The following is a 20,436-nucleotide window of genomic DNA, read 5'->3' as shown; positions in this document are numbered from 1 at the left end:
AACATCTACTGTACTTTGTTACCCTTACCGATCTTTTCAGTTATCTTTTGAAAGAATCCTGCAAAGGTTGCTAGAAGAATTTCCCCATAGAAAACCATATCATCTACTCATTAATAGATTTCTGCTGTCTATGTTATATTTAATTTTCTCTTTTAGTAGGATTCCATTAATATTTCTACCACCAACGTTAAGCTGGAAAACCTATTCTCTTTCTAATGTTAGTGATCCACCAGTCCTCTGATATTGTCCTAAAAGAATTATTATACGTGTAATACTGCCCTTACTACCTTTTCTCTAGATTATTTTAAAATGCATAGACACAATCGATCTAGTGCAGGATTTTTTTTCCTCCTTGAATTTGATTATCTAATAATTCTCTCCTTTTTATCTTCAATATAGTTGTATCATTACCAATCTCACCTTGGATGTCAAGTTCACCTGATCATGATAAATTATTTAATATGCTTGAAACTTCTCTGTGATTTTATTCTAACTATTGAGTAGTGTTCCTATTCTGTCCCTGACCTTCCTTTTTAATTTTGTGTTAGTAGAGTATTTTATTATGTATCATGTTTGATAATTTAATGTTATAGTTCCTCATTGTTTTCCTAATGTGCTTGACCTCTTCTAACCTCCATATTCTTTCTTGTTGATGCTTACTGTCCATCATCCTAATGTACATCTTCTTTGCTTATCTTCAGTTATCTTTGCTTATCTTCGGTGATTAACATCCTTAATCACCGCTGGTGCCTCCATATTGTTTTATTCCTGCTTCTTACAGCAATACATTTTTCCTTTGCTACTCAAAATCAATTTTTCCTAATACTGTTATTTCCCTAAATTCTGCTATTAACCCTTTAAAATAAGCTTATTCCCCAACTATTGCCCTGGTATTTGTCATCTTAATGTTTTTGCTCAGTTATTATCTTAAGATATATTATATCATGGTTATTATTGATGATTTCCTGCTTTCACTTCTATTTTCTGTTCTATTTTAGTCCTAAATCTGGTAGTAAAACCACCTGTACACGGTAGAAAGTCTGCTCCGTTCATCCTGCACCTAAAGCTTCTGAGCAATTTCAGGATAGTTGAAATTTCACCATAATTGTTTTATTAATTTCCCATATTTATTTGTATTTTTCTTTCTCCACCTCGCTTGCTCTGTAAGATGACCTACAGCCTATCCCAATGATTGTGATTAGTTCTTTATTTTCTTTTAATTCTATCAATACAGCTTCTACTTCTCTCACCAGCACCCATCACTGCTCTTGATCATCACTGTTATCTCCAATAAGTACATCTGCTCCACCTTTCTTCTTCTCACTTTCTGCCTTTCTAAATATCTTATATGTTGTGGTATTTACTTTTGTCAATTTTTTTTTAAACTGCAGCCTCATCTCAGTAATCTCTGCTCCTTCATCTTCTCTTTGGAACACATCATTGCCTCTGGTTCCCCTGTTTTATTGAAGAAAAACAGTGTGCATTGTATACAACTGGTTTAATTCATTAACAAGAGAAAAGTCACTCTCACTTTACTTTTAACCATCCTTTCACGCTCCATCTCTATTTTATCCTTGGCTATTTGTGTCCTCCTTTATTTAAGGCTGTCCTACAATCTTCTTTGTCACTTCATTTTTATGTAAACATTTCATTTCTTGTCAATTCCTCTTCCCGACAATTAGTATTTAGGCTTTGCCACCTCTATTTACCTTTTCTGCTAGAGCTTCATCCCACAGGTAGAAACCAATCAGCTTCATTCTAATAAAATCTACCTTGTGTTAAAAGAAAGTCTCAAAGCATGTCTTTACTCATTTCTTCACAGATGATTCACCTACATCTTAAACCACTCAAGGCTCTTCAGGAGATGCAGTCCTTCAGTTTCTGAGGATGAAAAGTGACTCTGCAGTCCGTGGTGGAGGAGGGTGCGACTTCATCTCCCACATTTCAGGAACAATGAAGAGTCCAGAAGAAGCGAGAGGGTACAACCTCCTCCCAGTCAGGCTCCATAGCAGCACTACCTCTGAAAGAGCTGCAAAGCATTGCTGGGGAAAGTTGGAGTAAAGCGAAAGCTGGAAAAAAGAAACAGCTGCATTAGTCACATTGAATAGCATCGGGACCCAGATTCCCCTTCCCAGGCATTACTCAGAAATAATGATTGCTCCCCAGGCTGAAATTTTTCTGATTGTACAGGAAATTCTAGTTTCAGTTTTGAGAAACTCGGTGATCTTTCTTCCCTGACATTAAAGTTAAATCTCCATCTGTGTACTCAAGAAATTGAGAGGTAAAGGCTCATTGTTTCAACCTCTTGACTACCACTGGACCTGTGTGTACCTCTGGTCTATTCCGAGATAGCTGAGCGCTGGTGTCATTTCCTGGCATTCAATTAATATCTGTTCCTTCTCAACTCTATTAAAACAGACTGTGCTGTCCCCCATAAAGCAAGTGAAAAAGGTTTCCTTAAAACTGTGGTCTATTTATGTTTAGGCTAGCTCTACTTCCTAACAGCTCATGCTTGAATATTCTCACAAAAGGGAAAAAACAGCAGCAGGGAATTCAAGGAGGCAACAGGGCAGGAAACTCAATGAAGGCCTGGGGAGTTAAATACCAATCAGTGCATACAAACAGCAGAAGGTAGGACAAAACACAAATCAATGCAAGGAAAAATAAATAGTCTGGAGAAAAACAACAAACCAGCAGATAAATACAAAAGATATTGAGGAAAGGATTGTAGAATGAGAAGTGGGAAGAGAAAATAGGAAAGGGAAACAGTTATTAATTTTGATGGAGGTGGGGAGGTAGGCATGGTGATGTTAATTTAGAAAGCTAACAAAAGCAATGAAATTCAGAAAGCAAATTTGGATATTTGCATTTAACCATGTTTCTGCTCTTTTTCTATTTGTACTGAACTAACAGGGAGCGCCATTATCCTCTCCATTACTTTGACAAAAAAAATGGCCCATTGTTAACACTGATCTTATTCAAAACAATGGCACTGATGATCATAAATTTACTGGAAAACTTAAAATGTCCTCTATGTGTAAAATGCTGAAAGCTGATTAAAGATTTCAATCCATGCAGGCAAATCTAACAACATGATTCTCAAAAGATTCGCTTCAATTAACTTCCATAGCTTCCATCTGAATATATTGCTAATCCTTATTTGCAAAAATTGTGATATTCTGCTTTGGAAAACAGCAGGCCAAAAAATGTCACCATGCCCACAGTGATTTTCTGTGCTTTAATTTCTGTGCAAAACAACCTAGAAACACTTAAGTACCCTGTCTTTCATAATACCATGTATTCATTTTGCAGTGCTATAACAAACATACGAGATGCTTCATCTCTTACAGAAAGAAAAAACATTCATGATTAGACAAAATACTCAGAAATCCAACAATGATTTATTTGTACCTCAACAAACACAGTGCAGATAAATTGAAAAGAGATAAGATTGGTTCTCTGACTTTTTTTTCTAATTTCTACCAAATCACTAATTTTATGTTCGTGCTCTTTAATATGAGATATCATTGTTACCATCATTTTCTATTGGATAGTGGCTTTTTACATTTAATTTTATTTAGAAACAATCACATATTTTCTCAGAAGACATTAAGGTGAGCCTTTTTCAATAACAAATGTATAAAATGATGATTACTAACAAAATTAATATCAGTGCATATTCTGACAAACAGTAACTAGAAAAATGACTAATTGGATTTGCAGACAGTGATAAATATGCTAAGATATCTGTGTATTCAAGGCTGTAGGCCACGCCCCTTAATCAGTAGAATGGGGAACATCTCAGATTCACCATGCAGTCAATCCTAAATTAGCAGGTTTAAATCTGAAGAGTGAGGAAAGTAATACTGACCAAGAATTTAGATCCTGAAGTCTACCGAGTGGCAGAAGTGAAAATGAACGTGAATGCCAAATGTAGTCAGCATCAGGCTCAGCTGAGCACAACACATGACAACAAAGAACTGATTGGCTCAAATGTGAAAAATAGTGAGATATTTGAAGCAGTCAAGAGAAAATTGGTGAGAAAAGAGTAATCTGAAATAAATATAAACTGAGAGAAAGCATAGCATTATGATATATTAAAAATAACACTTTAGAGAGTTAAAGAAATTACTGAAAATACTTGTCAAAGTCATACTGAATCAAAAAGGTTATTAGAATGATCACTAAAAATTAACTATCGAGATGAGCCCTGCATTATGGGAGGAATGGGAGGATTGCTTTCCTAGAAAATGATCCGTATCATGATTCTCTGTAATGCAATGTCGTGCCATCTGTGCATGCCTCAAGAAATGCAAGTCGGAAAAGGATTGCGCCAATTTATTTATTTATTTTCACACTAATCCCATGAAAATGAATTTTATTCTATACCTCAAATTTTTGGATAGTGATTTGTGAATTTTGCAAGGATAAACATTTGTAAGTTTATGCTCATTAGCTGTCTCAGTGTTGGTATCATCAATGTCATAGAAGTTCTAGGAGAAAATATTTTAGTCAAAGTGTTGCAAATTATGCAACTGAATGTGATTGGGTCAAATAAGAATCTAATAAATATTATTTTGTCATCTTAATTATATGCTGATCATTGTCATGCTCATTGAAAATATTAATTATGAGTGCTCTCACTTCGTACACCGACCAGCTGCATCAAAATCACCCTAGATATGTATAAGATGGTCATAATTAAATCGAAATTTCCTGAATTGGGCTCCATCTACGTACGATGCCAATTAAAACAAAATACGCCAGCTATATTAAAACTGTACTTCCATTTACTAAGCATCATTCCATCCCTTTGTGTGGATAATTTAGTATATGATTGGGACAGTTTTATTGTGATCAGCTTGATAATTTGTTTCTGTAATGTTAAGTTGGTGGATTAGTATTAGGCAGAAAACTATAGTTGAACTGTCTTTTCCCTTCACTCACCCCAAAAATTGCAGCAATAACACTGTACTTACAAAGGCATCATGTAAAGCAGGCAAAAAAAGAGAGCAGCAATCAGTGGCAGAAACTGCTTATATTCATTCTTGGGACACTGGTGACACTGACAACCATATGGTAACAAGGTGTAATCACACGCAGATCCAAAATATTAGAAGGTCCTTCACCGAAGGACATCAGTGTTAAACCAACAATCCAACAACATTAATAGTCATTTCAATGATATGAACCCCCAAGTTACAAGATCTGAATATTGTATTCTATTTTGCAATGTGATGCAATGTGATGGGATTTAAACTCACGAATTTTTACATCGCATTGCAGTGGGGCTACTGGATGGCAGTGATACAGATTTTGCAATGCTTCAGGCAGACTGCATCTGCAATTATTTGTTCATGCAGGTCGGCGCATTGGACCCGCTTCAATTAGTGTCTCCCACAGATGCTGTTTATTTAAATTGGTAAATTGGTTTATTATTGTCACTTGTACCGAGGTACAGTGAAAATCTTTGTTTTGCATGCCATCCATACAGATCATTTCATCACATCAGTGCATTGAGGTAGTACAAGGGAAAACAATAACAGAATGCAGAATAAAGTGTTACAGTTACAGAGAAAGTGCAGTGCAGTCAGACAATAAGGTGCAAGGCCATAACGAGGTAGATTGTGAGGTCAAGGGTCTATCTTACCGTACCAGGGGACCATTTAATAGTCTTATAACAGTAGGATAGAAGCTGTCCTTGAGCCTGGTGGTATATGCTTTTAGACTTTTGTATCTTCTGCCCGATGTGAGAGGGGAGAAGAGAGAATGTCCAGGGTGGGTGGGGTCTTATGATTATGTTGGCTGCTTTACCGAGACAGTGAGAAGTGTAGACAGAGTCTATTTAATATTTTTGTTTTAACCCTGCAGATTTATAAAATATATTTGCTGCCCATGCTAAGAGGATTTGACCCCATTCTCCTGGCAGTGCTCTTCAAGCCTCCCACTACAGCTGTCACCACCACTTGGTTGCCCTGAGCTCCTGAAGCTCCACATACATCATCAACCCACCTAACTATTTAGTAGTTTAACACCAACAAAGAAATAATCAGCAGATGGTAGTGTTAGGCTTCCATGTCACACAATTAATTGCCTGAACAACATGGAAGATAAAGGAGGCTAAAACATTAAAAGTCAATAATAGGCTAAGGAAAGAACTTGAAAGAATAAATTACCCTCCCTCTCTTTTTATAAGATGCTGAGATAGAGGTGATTCTTCACACCATTATGCAGAACAGAGACATAAATATTGTGCTATACTGTAAAATTTCTTGACTGTTTACATGGTAAAGGGCAACATATCAATGTTTCGTTTTGGCTTTAGTTAACATTGAAGTAATTAAATAAAAATTTCACCTCATTTTCTCCTTACTAAAAAAGATAACAAGCTCCTGGAATGATGCAAATCTGCTGTTCACTGCAAAAAAAAATTCAGATTTTTAAAAATAGTTTGTTTATTATAGAAATGTTTCGTCCTGTCAGCTGATTTTGAAGTACAGAAAAGGAAAAAAAATGCTTGGAACTGATAAAATGTTGGAATTTGTTGTACCTGGTGCTGCTTTATAATTTAAAGTAAAAAATCATGTCTGCCACAACTGCTTACTATTCTTTGCGTTGTATAAGTGATCACAATGTTGACAAGTGTAGTAGTGGGGCAGGGCAACCAGAGAGGAAGGAACACCCCAAATCTGAATGCGAAAGCCACTGTATGACTACCTGTAAGAAAATCTGTGAGGTGCGTGAAGATCCTCACATGGTAGAAACAATAAGTGGAAGTAAGTTGATCTGAAAAAGCCCAGCAGGTCATCTCCTCATCCGCGAAGATCCCCACCCTCCCAGAAACCCTGGCCTTACCCTGACAGTCCCAGCTACAACCTCACACCACCACCAACCCTCCCTCCACCAGTGCCAGCCCCATCCTTGGGGAAGTCCATCATCAAATGAGCTATATTGTCGATATTGGCTCTCTGATCCCAAGATTTTTGGAATATGGTTAAGAAGTATTACATTTAAGAACTATTTCTCTCTTTGGTAGCAGTTCAATCTGATGGAAAAGTTGGGATTCTCATTCAAAAGGTTTTGTGTTTCTCTACATTAAAAGTGCTATATAAATGTAATTTATTTTGTCTTTGAACATTGATTTGCAATGTGACTAATCAGTTACATACAGGGATTGCAGTGCAGCTTTAACACAGAACAAAAGCACTAAAAAGCTCGGTGTTTCCTAGCAATTAATTTTCAGCTTTTCATAAGAAATGTGGATTTCCCTGGTGTGAGAGTACAAAGTACTTTTCCTTCATACAAAGATGATTTTGTTATTAAACACATGACTAGCCAGCATGGCTTCCTGTGTGTGACTTTCAAACATAAAAGATATGTATAGCTATATGCTTAGTTACCCAATTGTGTAGTTTAGAATAAGGGCTGTTGTGGGATTCACTTATAAACTCCACAATGCTATTTACAATTATCTAACATTTGAAATTTTTCCTTTCCTCTCGTCAAATTTCTCTTCCTGCTATCCACATCTCCCATAATGCTTCCCTTTCCTACTCCTCCACTTGTATATCTTCTTTTTCTCTCATTCACTTTGATCTCCTCCCTACCTATTGACCACTCCTTGCTTTTCCCAGTCTTGCCAAGCTTAAGAGTATTTTGTCACAATGCAGCTAATCTCCACACAAACCTACTGGCACTAAAAACCATTTGACTCTACTCCTCCACCCAACCACTGACTATTCTCTTCCTATGCCTTCCTTCCAATTGTCCACAAAGGTTTTCAATTACCATGATCTGTATATTTCCCCTCTGCTCATCTTGGACACTGTCCCAAACCACCTCTATCTGCCCCTCTTTCCTCAACCTCTAACCCTCTCCTATCTTTCCCATTATCTTCACACTTTGAGGTTTTTCCCTCTGGGACCTACTGATCTATGTCATCAATCCCTTTTTATTTAACCTTCCCTCCATGACCTCATTTATCACAATCTTCCCAGCCTTAAATCCAAGTTGACCTATCAAATGCTTTAGGACTTGACTTTTCGTATACAACATCACAAGAGACTCACTACTGTAGTAATATGACAAAATGCCTTCAGCCCATGTGTCCTTCCTGTCAACTTTTTTCATTATAAATTCAAATGTCCATGCTTTTATTGGAAACTGCCAGCGCAAACTTGTCATATTGAAATTACACCCACCTCCGGAAAAGCTGCAGCATTGCTAACAGCAGAAGGGCATGATTAAAGCATGACAATGTTCGAATAGGGAATTTCCATCATAAATATTCATAATTCAAATATAGAACTAAGAACAGATTGCGTGACTTCTAAAGAGTGACTGAATTACTTCTATGCACATGGTTCCAATTATCCTCTGACCTCTCACTCACTTCACTTGGTCTTCACTCCATTTGCAACACCCGAGAGGGATTAACATGGATGAAGTCAAAGTCCCTGGGATGGTTGACAACTAAATCCATTTTATGGTAAAATCTCAAACTATTAAGATTGTTCCTGAGGTTATGCTGCTAAATCAGTTAATCGCAGCTAGGGAAGGGCTGAGCATCATATTTTGCTTCCATGTTCTAGAACTGGAGAAGGAGTAAATGTGTGTGTACATTTATGCAACTCCAATATTAATTGTCTTTAGGGCAAAAGAAAAAGCAAGAAGCAATGGGTGAGGCTATCTAAATCCTGGACCACTATCTCTGGCAGATGTTGGTTTATGCAATGTTAATCCTCACTCAGTCTTTACAAGAAGCACTATTGTTTTAAAGATCAAAAGGTCAAAGCAGCGCCAGAATGCAGCTAATGTGTTTAACACTTTACACTGAGGCTTTCTGTTTTCTTTCAACTGTCAGTCAGTCAGAACACTCATTTTGACTCAACATGACATTTGCTGAATGAATTCTGGGAATTACACAGAATAAGATCCTGTCTCTTGGGGTAAATCTCCATACATAACCATGAAGTATTAGGTGATCCATCAAATAAATGCATTGGGTCAGCTGAATATTCTCCAAAGCTGTGTTCAGTTTTGCAGATAATATTTGAATTGCTATATATAACTAGTTGCTTGCACTGTATTGCAAATTTCCCATTAAATGACAAAGCTAAACATAAAAATATATAATGTACAAATGTAATTCCCAATGGTTCTGTGCATACTTACATATCATGATGCATTTGATTCATTCAAATCATGAAAGTAATTGTTAAATCCCCTAAATTTGCTGTAATTGTTATGGATGGGAGAAATCAACATGGGTGACGATAAGATATCATAAGGGACAAAAAGCACTCATGGGAATAACTATGAACAACTATTGGACTAAATACTAATCAAGAGGGCACTATAACAAAGTTAATACAATAATTACAGAAGGGCTTCAGTTTATAACATAGAATGGAATAATTAAATTGGGAGAGTAGTTTTGAGGACATATTCCTAGAATGTATTTGAAACAATTTCCTTAAGCAATTTGTCATGGAGCCATCCAGGGAGCAAGCTGTTTTTGATGTTTTTTTGTATAATGAGACAAGATTAATTAGTAATCTCATATTTAGGGATCCTCCGGGGAAGAGTGAGCTTAATATAGAGGTATTTAACACTGAATTAGGAAGTGACATATTTAAATCAGAAATTAAAAGACTAAAACTTAAATAAAGCCAATATGCTACTGCACACAATTAAGTGGAGATAATATATCATCATTTAAAGATTGGTAAATGGACAAAAAGCAGAGAATGGATTGCTTTTCATTGACAGGCTGTAATTACCGGGCTGCTACATGGATCAGTAATGCAGCAGCATTTATAATCTATACTGATGACAGATAAGAGGACTGGGTATAATGTACAGGCGTTTACTGAGCACAAAACCAGGTAGAAACTAAGCTGTGACAAAGGATGCAGAGTCCGTAAGGTGACATAGCAGGTTAAGTGAGTGGTAAAAATACAGCAAATGAAATACATCATGAGGAAATGAGAAGTCATGTATTTTGTAGCAACATTTCACCGTTAACAGAAATGTTTTTTTAGGTTCTTTGTAGAAAGAACCGAAAAAACATTTCTCTTAAATGGTGAAATATTGCTTTTGAGAATGCCCTTGTATACGAAACACAAAGTTAATAGGCAGATACAAGAATCAATGAAAAAGAAAAATAGTACATTGCAAATGAGATTAGTGTACAAGACTAAAGACTTGCTGCAACTGTACAGAGTATTGCTGAGGACACATCTGGAATAATGTGTGCAGTTCTGGCCTCTATCGTTAAGGAATGTTATACTTGATTCAGAAGCAGTGCTATGTGGTTTATGACATTGATTCCTGAACAAGAGATCGCCTTTAGATGAGAGATTATGTAGAAAGGGCCTATACTCACTGGAGCTTGGAAGAATGAAAGGCAATCCCATTGAAACATATAAGAGTGCCAGTTTCATTTGGGTGGACTTGGATGGGGAGAAACTTCTTCACTCATGTAGAATTTCTTTGTCTCAGAGGGTTAGAAAGCTCTGTTGTTGAGTTTATTCATACGTGGTTGTGATTTTTTTTAAACACAAAGATTATCAGGGGTATGAGGATTGGGTTGAAAGGTAAAATTTAAAGTGCAGGATCAATCACAATCTTAATGAATGGCACAGATGTCTTGAGAGGCCTTTATAACTAAGTTCTATTCCTATTTCCAATATTTTATGCTCATATGCTACAATTATTATTTGGGAAGTCCTGAATCAAAGAAGCAAAAAACTTTGCTACATTTTAGTTCACACTACTTTCCTGTCATTGAAAACATATAATTAGCTCACTGAAGCATTAATCCTGTTCACATCTTGATTTCTAGCATCACAATTCATTTGCAAATATTGTTTTCAAAAAATACAGCAAACAATACTCCTACAATCTTTAAAGAAAAATGTATGCAATTAGTAATCAAGACCTACCACAAGATATGAACACAGACTCAGAGGTATCAAGTTCCCCAATCAATTTCCCAATAATTACTTTATAAATGAATTTGTCTCAGTTTTTGATTCAGGCTTCCTTTAGTCCTTAAAAAGCTCACAACTAAGCTTTTCTTTGAAAATATCAGTGAATATTAATTTATGATAGCATACAAAAATCTTCTTAATCACTATAATCAAATGACAATTAAAACACAGTCTAGAGGCAAAATAAGTTGCCTAGGAATTCAAAGGTCCTTTAAAAGTGCTTTCCAGTTAGATTGGCAGGATTAGGGAACCTTGGCTGACGAGAGATATTGAGGATCTGATCAGGATAAAGAAAGACACATACGTCAGGTATAGCTAGATGGGATCAAGCAAATCCCTTGAATACAAGAAATGTATTAATGAAAGAAGAACACTTAAAACAGAAGTCAAGAAGGCAAAAAGGAAATACCCTTGGCAGATAAGGTAAAGGAGAATCTCAAGAGATTCTATAAATATATTAAGAGCAAAAGGGTAACCAGGGAGAGAATAGGTCCCCTTAAGAATCAGTGTAGTCATTGACGTGAGGTGGGCAAGGTCTTGAATGAATATTTCTCATCTATATTTATCAAGGAAAAGAACATGGAAGCTAGGGAATTCAGGGAAGAGAACAGTGATGTAACATATCAATATCATGAAAGAGGAGGTCCTGATGGTCTGGAGGCGCATAAAGCTGTATAAATCCCCAAGGCCTGATGTTTCACAAGGATGTTGCTGGAATAGAGAGCTTGATTTATAAGATGAGACTGGATAGGCTGGGACCACCTCCCTGAAGTGAGCTCCTTTTATGGGTTTATAAAATCATGAGGGGTATAGATAAGATGGATGGTCACAGTCTTTTTCCCAGGGTAATAGAGTCTAAAAATAATGCGCATAGATTTGAAGTAAGAGGGGAAAGATTTAAAGGGGATGTGAGGGGCAAGTTTTCCCCCCACACAGACGATAGTAGGTATATGGAACGAGCTGCCAGGATAAGTGATAGAGGTCGGGTACAATTACGATATTTAAATTGGTTCATGGATAGGAAAGGTTTAGAAGGATACAGGCAAATGGGACCAGCTCAGGAAGGCACTTTGGTCAGCATGGAAGAGTTGGGCTGAAGGGCCTGCTTCCATGCAGTATGACTGTGAGACATTGATCCATCAAAGCATTGCCACGACAGATAATGATTTTTCTCTTTACCTACCCGAGGCAGGTTCCAATCACTGGCCTCCTTGGCCTGGGATCTACTCGGGCATGGCATGACGTTAGATATCTGTGCACATGTCTGTCTGTCAAAGATTTACTTTTGAATGGGATGAAAAGTTTATAACACAAACATTTTTGAATCTGACCATTTGGTGAGAATATGGACGGACACCTTCTCAACAGTCTGTTCCCCACTGTCCTGTTTTGCATCTGTGCACATCAGTTCCCTAACTGCACACACAAACTTACTTTGGCTGCCCTTCATTTGCCAGCTCATAGAAACTCATGACAATGGTGCATTACTGAAGCATCGGGACTATTATACTACACAGCTGAATTGTTCGGTCTGAGAGTATGCATATTAAATTCAATCACACGGGCCTATCTGACAAGTTGTGAACTCCTGAATTCACAGCTGCTTTGGGAGTGAGACCACGGCTGGTGAGGGGCCTCAGGGACTCAGGATTTTTCACCTTCTCTATGTATTTGGTTCGTTTGATTTTCCTTTAGGACAGTGGCTTCATCAATTTAACATGCAAATACAAAATCTTTTTTGAAAAGTATCTTAAATAATTAAATTCTTTCATACATGCACCGCTGGGTAATGGATAAAATGCTATATATAGAAAAATATGCTAATCCTAATAGATAGCCATCAGACATTGTCTGCCAGCCTTGACTGTAATGCCAACTGGAGGACGGACTGCTTCCAAAATTCAAATTGATGAATGCATTGAAACTTTTCAAATTACATCTTATGAAATAATATCGGTAAGAACCAGACACACACTACCTTTGCAGAAGTCAAAGAGAAAGCAAGATCATATGGATAACAAGTCCATAGCAGAGAATTCTTTTACAGGAGTTTAGTGTATAAACTTTTGCAAGTAACCAAGTTACACTTGGGAGCGACAAAATGTCTGGCTGCAAAGAAAGGGAAAAATCAGGCAGGAGCATCGAGTGTGCATACAATAGCTGTCCAATTTTCCATTCATTGTAGGCTTGGATTATCAGTCTTCATAAAGCAAACAGATAATTCAAACCAGATGGGCAAAATATCAATCCCAAGCAAATGCGAGATGGCCATTGTCAATGTTGAATTCAGGAGTCACAGCAGATCCAGATTTCTATTCAAAATAAGAAATATATTTCAGGTTTCAAAAGCAGCAATATTGTTGTGCAATAAATCCTCCCCTTCCCTTACAATGACAATGAACTTCTTTTCTTCATTCCAGTGACTTGTACAGTATTAATAACTTGCCAGTGAAGCTTGGCAACAGCATGGGTAATAGATGGGTGGGAAGTTGTCTGAGATTGGATGTGGCAACAGGAGTGTTGAATGGGCTTGGTTACCTGGTGTGGTGCTATGAAAGATAATAAATAGGATATTAGAAAAGTGAAGTCTAAAGAACAACGCTATTAATGAGGGTTTCAGTGGCAGCAGACAAGTTAATGGTGAAGTCCAGCAACAGTTGGGCAAAACAGTAGTGCAAATGGTAGAGCCGCTGCCTGACAGCTCCAGCAATGTGGGTTGAATCCGGACCTACGGTGGTCTCTGTGCATCCTCCCTGTTACCATGTGTTTCTTCTTGCTCTAGTTTCCTCCCACACCCCAAAGACATGTGGGTTGTTAAGTGCACTGGCTACTGTAAATTGCCCCCAGTGTGTAGGTGAGTGGTGGAAAGGTGGGGTGAATGAAGCAGGATTAGTGTAAATGGGTCCTTGATGGTCAGCACAGACATGGTGGACCATAGGGCCTGTTCCATTTTGCATGACTATGCTGAAAGCAGACAATCCTGGGGAGAACTACATGTGGGGTTTTAAACTCAGCAACAAAGATGAACGTAGAATAAATGAAAGTTGCCTAGAAATTAAACATAGTATGTAGCACTAATCAAACTATATACTAGTATCAGTGGTGGGCGTTGTGCTTCTGAAGTTCAGTCCCACTAACTTCCTAGGAATGACTTGCAGAGGCAAAGTATTATGTACCAACATTACTTTATACCAAGTTTAGTTACATAACATTTCTAGACAACTATTTCTGCAATAATCCTTGAATGTACTTAGAGTTCAAACTCCAATCTTTTTCCTTATTCTAGACCCATGTCCTCTCAGATTCCAGAGATCAGGCACCTTAAGTATCTCCAGACCCCAGCCAACCTCAGGCTAATCATCTCTCCCCTTGCATCTAATCTGCAAACCTCAGACCTTCCTCCACATCCTTCCAGCTACATTAGCAACCTCAGTCTCTCCTTTCTCCCTAACCTATGGGCATCCTGGTAGCCATCAGCCAAAATATAGTTCCATCTTGCGGACAGCCCAAGACTCAAATCATTTGAGAAATATTGAGCACATTTTAGTGATGAACAGGATTGGTCAGGGGTTGAGGTGGTGGAAAGCAGTCCAAACATTCACAGTGAAGATCGGCTATCTCCAAGAAGTTACTGATTTAATTTAAATGAGTCCTGAAAGTTCAATAATGGGTGCATTTTCAAACACACTTGCTAAAGAGCAAAGGCCACCCCTATACATGCTGAGACCAATTTCTAGGCTCATCTCTGTAGGCTGATTATTTGCTGAAAACAGAACAGAATTATTCAGGTATTGTTTCATTTTCTGCAAATATTAGGGTTAATAAAGACCATGGAGACAGTTTAAAATCACGGTGAACAAATGACAGAGCTGGGCTTTCTCTGCATTTCTATTGTACAAAAGCATGACATTTAGTTTATCAATCTACCATTTAACAAATAATCAATAATTGTTTTTAAGATCACCTGGTTGATCTATGAACCAGAGCTATCATTACCAAAGTTGCAAAAAAAGGCACTATGAGGTTCTCCATAGATAAATATATTTCTATCATTGTTGCTATGGAAATAAGGATCCAGTCCCTGGTGTTAATAGTTACACCATTAAAAGCTGCTTAATTGGCAAGGGGAAGGGTGCATACGATAGCTGCTAATCAATCATAACATGGTCTGTTTTGCTACTTCGTGACTAATAAAGATAAAGATTCCTGTCAGTGAACCTTGAGACAGAATAGTTCCAATTCTAAACAACAAAGGATGAATTTTAATCAGGTCTGTTTGTCACGAACAGAGTAGGTAGCTGATTAAAATGGTAGTCGTATGTTTTCCAATCCATTCTGGATTCATTCATGCCAGCTGACATTTTAATTGCTAGAAATTGAACTGAATGGGGTTCCTAATGGAGGCAAGCAGAGGGCTCATAAAAACTTCAGAGATTCGGTGAGTACTTGGATGTCCGACAGTGCTAGGTGATCCAGTGAAAAATGGAAGCAGGAAGGACTGTGGCCAAAAAACAAAGAGAGAGGGTTAAACATTTTAACCATTTCAGATTTCTTTGTGGGGCTGGAGGAACAGAAACCAGGCTCCACAAGGGAGAGACTAGATCGATCCTGCCATTGAGTTCTATCCATCACCTGATTGCCAGGCTCAGGAACATTCAAGCGCCTACAAGGCAAATGGGCAGGCACAGTCCAGCTCATCAGGAAGGGTAAGTAAGGCCAGGATGATATTCAAGAATGTGCATACAGAGAAGGAATCATTTATTTCATGCCACACTTCCCGTAAACCCAACCCACTAAGCCCATCTCTAACCCCAGTGGCACAAATCAACAACTGCTGTCACGGCTGTTGAAACTGAAAGGTGGAATACCCGCCATCAACTGCGGTCAGATGGTACACACATAAAGCAGCTGCCCCATAATGCTTCAACGGTCACTATGTGGTTTGGTCGAGTTTTCTGTTCCCAACATTGACAGCTCAGCGGGATATCTGGTCCACAGTCGATGAATCACATTCTCTTCCAAAGGCAACACTTGGCTGGGTGCCGCACCACGTGGATACCATCCCAATAAACCATGGACCTAAAATATGCTGCAGTGACCTGGTGTCGTCACACTCTGGGAACAGCATTCAGAAACCCACCACACTTTAACTGCTTCAAGCTCAGTGGAGCCTCAGTAGCCAATTCTGAGGGAATCAAAGGATTCCCATGCAAGATATTTACCTCCAGATCTTCCTCCCATCTGCCCCATAACACTTCCTTTGCCAGGGTGATTGCTATCTTAAATAACAATTTTCCCCTTCAGCTAAGCATTTCATTTGAACACTGAAGGGGAATCCTGCCTCCTAAATGATAATGAATCCCTGGAGTTAAAATGGATGCCATCTTGTTGGCACCCTCCACCCACCCCACCCCTACACCATAGTCAGGATTAGACTCCAAATCAGGCTTCCACGGCTTTGTTGATGGATAACTTTTCTTCCAGCTCTTACTAGATTTTGCAAGAACCGATGGTTTGATATATTTTCTAGAGAAAGGGACATGGTGACCCAAGGTTATTTTTTCAAAATTATTACCTTCATTATGCACTCATAACACAAAAATACATTGAACTGAAGAGATCATAGCTATGAATAACAAAATATAAATGTTAATGGAACAGGTGCCTCAAAGCACTTCACAGTTGGTGACCCAGTTTTGTTCTATTTTGATAGCTTATTGTTTAACTGTGCCAGAAATCCAATCCAGGTTCTGATCATGTTGAATGCACAGATATATGATGGTCAATAATATTAATACTCACAGAAGAGTTTATAGTTTTAATCCATAGGTTGAATGTTACAGTCTATGGTCCACCTAGTCAATTTCTAATCCATCTCCATTCCCTGCCTAGCTGCAGTATTAGCCTGTTTTTCTTAGAAGAATTTACCACCAGTTTCCCTGAATCAACGAAGTTTACAACAACTTGGAGTAAAGATTACAGAGGTTTATACATTGGTGCAAAAAATGGTGAAACCATACACGGTGATTAAACCAATATGTATTTCTTTACAGTTTTCACATAATTTATACTTCCATGAGTACATAGATGAGAAAGAATTAAAACTGTTCTATTACCCTCAGAAACTGACAATAAGTCCACATGTGCTTCAGCGCCTTCAGAATGTGTTGTCAGTCAGTTCAAGTTGGAGTAATTACTTTCCAATGTGATGGAGTGATGTGACTTCTTGTGCCTCTTGCTTAGCTGACATTGATGGGCAACAAGCTACTATCCTGTTGCTGACAACAAACAGTTGTTGCAATGTTTCTTCAGGCCAACTGCTAGGAAGTGTGCACGACCCTAAGCTAGGCTTGGATGTACAAAAATAGAAAGCAGAACGCATTGTTACCATTGGTAACTCCTTCCAATTCTTCTGTCGGTGGTAGTGAGTTTGCAGCACTAGATCTCAAATCGAAGCTGGGCTTTTCAGAAAGAGCAATTTCTTTAACTCTAAACTTTAATGATGAAATCAAGAAAAAAATGATTCAATGGGTATGTTTGACCATGTTTTTTTATCTGCGCAGCTGTACGTAAAAAAAAAATCAGCAGATTTTGTTTTCAAAACCATTCTGAGTCATCTGATCCGTTTCCCTTTCTCATATTGAAATGACCTCCACAGGATTGGTTATCATGATGTTCTTGGTACATTGGTTGTTGCTAGCCAGTTTGGTCAGTTTTGCTTCACATATTCCCCATCCCTTTAGTTCTGATTTGCTGTCCCTTAATTTGGAGCTAATCAACCAATTTATGGCAAAAGTATCAACTTATTAGAACATGATTGTCACCCAGGAAGTAAATATTACAGAAAAAGATGTGGATTCTGATAAGTTTGATATTTATGAGATTTACATGCTGTAAGAATCATATCTATTGTCCATTGCTCAGTTGGTATCGAGTTTGGTGGCAGGGACACTGCAAACTAACATTTTCTCCTGGAAAGCATTACAATCGTAAGCATTGCAGTGACTACCTCCCGAGTCAACTACTGAGAACGCTATCATGTTCCTGATTCGAGTGTAGATGGTGCAACGGTGTGGAGGGTCAGGATGCATTATCTTTGGTCTGATCCTGCAGTTATTCTGTAGCCAGCACTGATGCAGTTCAAAATTTGGCCCATAGGAACCCCCAAAATCCAGATGGTAAAGGACATGACAATGGTGGGAGTTGGTGAAAGCCAGCAAGATGGTTGTACATTTTCTTTTTAGGAAATGTCTTAGCTTGGTACCCATCTAGTCCAAATGTTGCCCAATACTTTTTGGCCCAATCTCTGATACTGTCTGGGTGCTGCTGTGGCTACCATGGACTTTGTTATTCAGCGAGTCATTATTGGAACTGAATTCTTTAGATTCATAAACAAGCAGCACCACTCTTGACATCACGATGAAGGAGAAGTTGCATGATAAAAGTCTGTTGCAAGATATTTACATTGCTTACAATACCAACTGATCAACATGCATGCATATGTTGCCAACAAAAAAAACTAATGAGTAAATAAGGGGGAAGAATGATACACAATTGCATGGTCCATATGCATTACCAAAGCTTGCAGTTTTCACAGATGAACAAACTGCATTATAATTATACCTGACTGCAAAGATATATAGACAGATTGAAAGTTTCTCATCCAGCACCCTCAGGACCTGACTGCTGCCAGACCAGGGAAAATCCAGACCACAGAAATTGCTCCTGATCATCTTCTCCAGAGCTGTAAGTACAGACACTCCCCAGGTCTCGCAAGAATTCCGAGGACTGTCCGCAACCCAAGGTTTCTGTAACTCGGAAACACTGTTGGCCAAGGTTGCAAAAGTTATTAGCTACAGATTAGTGCAGATCTTAGTTAATTTTAGATCTTAGTTAGAATTAATTAATTGGTACAGATCTGTATTACTGATTCAAAACATGCCAGACCACAGAATGCTGGACTAGACAGTTTCAACCTGTACTTCCTCTCTGTATTTAATGTATCCTTGGCAGTGGCTAATGAGAGCTGAATCAGCACACATCTTACATTTATATTACTCAAATGCACAACTCCTACATTAGTTTTTCTCCATTCATTTTTTACTTTTTGGTTGTAAATCCATCTTGCACCAATTTGCAGCTGTAGGGTGGCATAAACATACTGAACCTTTTTTGGAAGTGACTGCAATAAATGAAGTAAGATAATTACAGCAAATATTTCAATTGGAATTCCTCCATCTGATTTTTATTGCAGAGAAGGAGCATGAAACTTTTCTGTTTAAAATCTGTTATTTTCTTACTTGCAAACAAAATATTCTGTCAATGTTTTGAACCACTCGCTGCCATTTGTGGAGAGATCCTGTTGTTATTGTCCACCAAATAAAGGAGGAAAATATAACCCATAATTTGCTAGCAGAGCATTTTGGGCAAGAACATGTACTGATGTTAACTATATCTGTTGAACTGAAATAGCTTGAAAATTATTCAAAACACAGTTACAATGTCAAGCAAAACTCATTTAATTGCTTCTGAAATGACAGTAGCAGAAACAAGACAACCACTGGTTACCATCTGGTTTGTACAAAAGTTGGCTACAGTACAAGATGGATTTGGATTCCTAAATCTGCATTTGTACAATGGCATGTGCCATAATATTATAACGTTAATTCCTCTTTCAAGTAGTACAAGAATGTCTTGTGTTTATCTTTTGTCTGGTAGGCTGGTTAAGAGTTTCCTTGAGGTAACAATAAATATCAACCATCATATATTTATGTCACATAATTATTTGAAGATAGGGCGCAAAATCTCACCCCTTGTAACCTTCCATTGCCACGAGTGTATAACTGAATAGGAAAGTTAATTCCCTGCACCCTATCCTGGAATGCAAATACTTCCTGGTTGGTCAGAAGTGTTCCGTCATGTGTGAACACTGGAAAGCACACAGCATTGCTCACATCTTTTATACTTAACCTTCAGTAATAATAGTTTTATACCAGGCTCTTCTTTCATAGTTCCCTAAAATATGAAAATTACACAAATATCTTGGGCATCATCCATCTTATTACAGAAACAGTATTTGAATCTAAAAAAGTTCCAATTGCAGTTACAATAAAATATATTTCCAGAACTTTCTATGGACACAGAGGGACTAACCTGCCAGGGGATAAAAAAAAAAGTTCCTTTAGTTCTGATTTGCAAAAAAAATTATGAATCTGATTTTTTTCAGAATGACCAATTTTTAGGTTTAATTTATCTTAGAAATTTTAGAGCAGATCTCCAGGCACTATGGTTGCTGGATCTCATTAATCTGGATGTTCTGATGTGGAGGTCTCCAAATTCCTTGAGGGCATAAAAGCTGAGTTCATAACCATACAATCATATTGTGAAATAGCAGGGTGCTTCAAACTTCATTTCATTTCATTTCATTTCATTTCACCAAGAA

General features: G+C 37.8%; 1 protein-coding gene across 3 annotated transcripts in view; it reads right to left on the bottom strand.

Annotated features, from left to right (window-relative positions):
* LOC127576222 (beta-galactoside alpha-2,6-sialyltransferase 2-like) overlaps positions 1 to 20,436 on the bottom strand; it is a 158,261-nt gene that overhangs the window by 39,283 nt on the left and 98,542 nt on the right. For all 3 annotated transcript variants that reach the window (XM_052026658.1, XM_052026659.1, XM_052026657.1), the window contains exon 2: positions 1,836 to 2,069. The gene's annotated coding sequence lies outside the window, so the exon portion shown is untranslated. The remainder of the gene's footprint in view (positions 1 to 1,835; positions 2,070 to 20,436) is intronic.

Source organism: Pristis pectinata, chromosome 11 (assembly GCF_009764475.1).
Source record: "Pristis pectinata isolate sPriPec2 chromosome 11, sPriPec2.1.pri, whole genome shotgun sequence".
Lineage (NCBI taxonomy): Eukaryota > Metazoa > Chordata > Chondrichthyes > Rhinopristiformes > Pristidae > Pristis > Pristis pectinata.
Note: the sequence above shows the minus strand (reverse complement) of the source record. Positions and strands in the feature narration are given on the sequence as shown.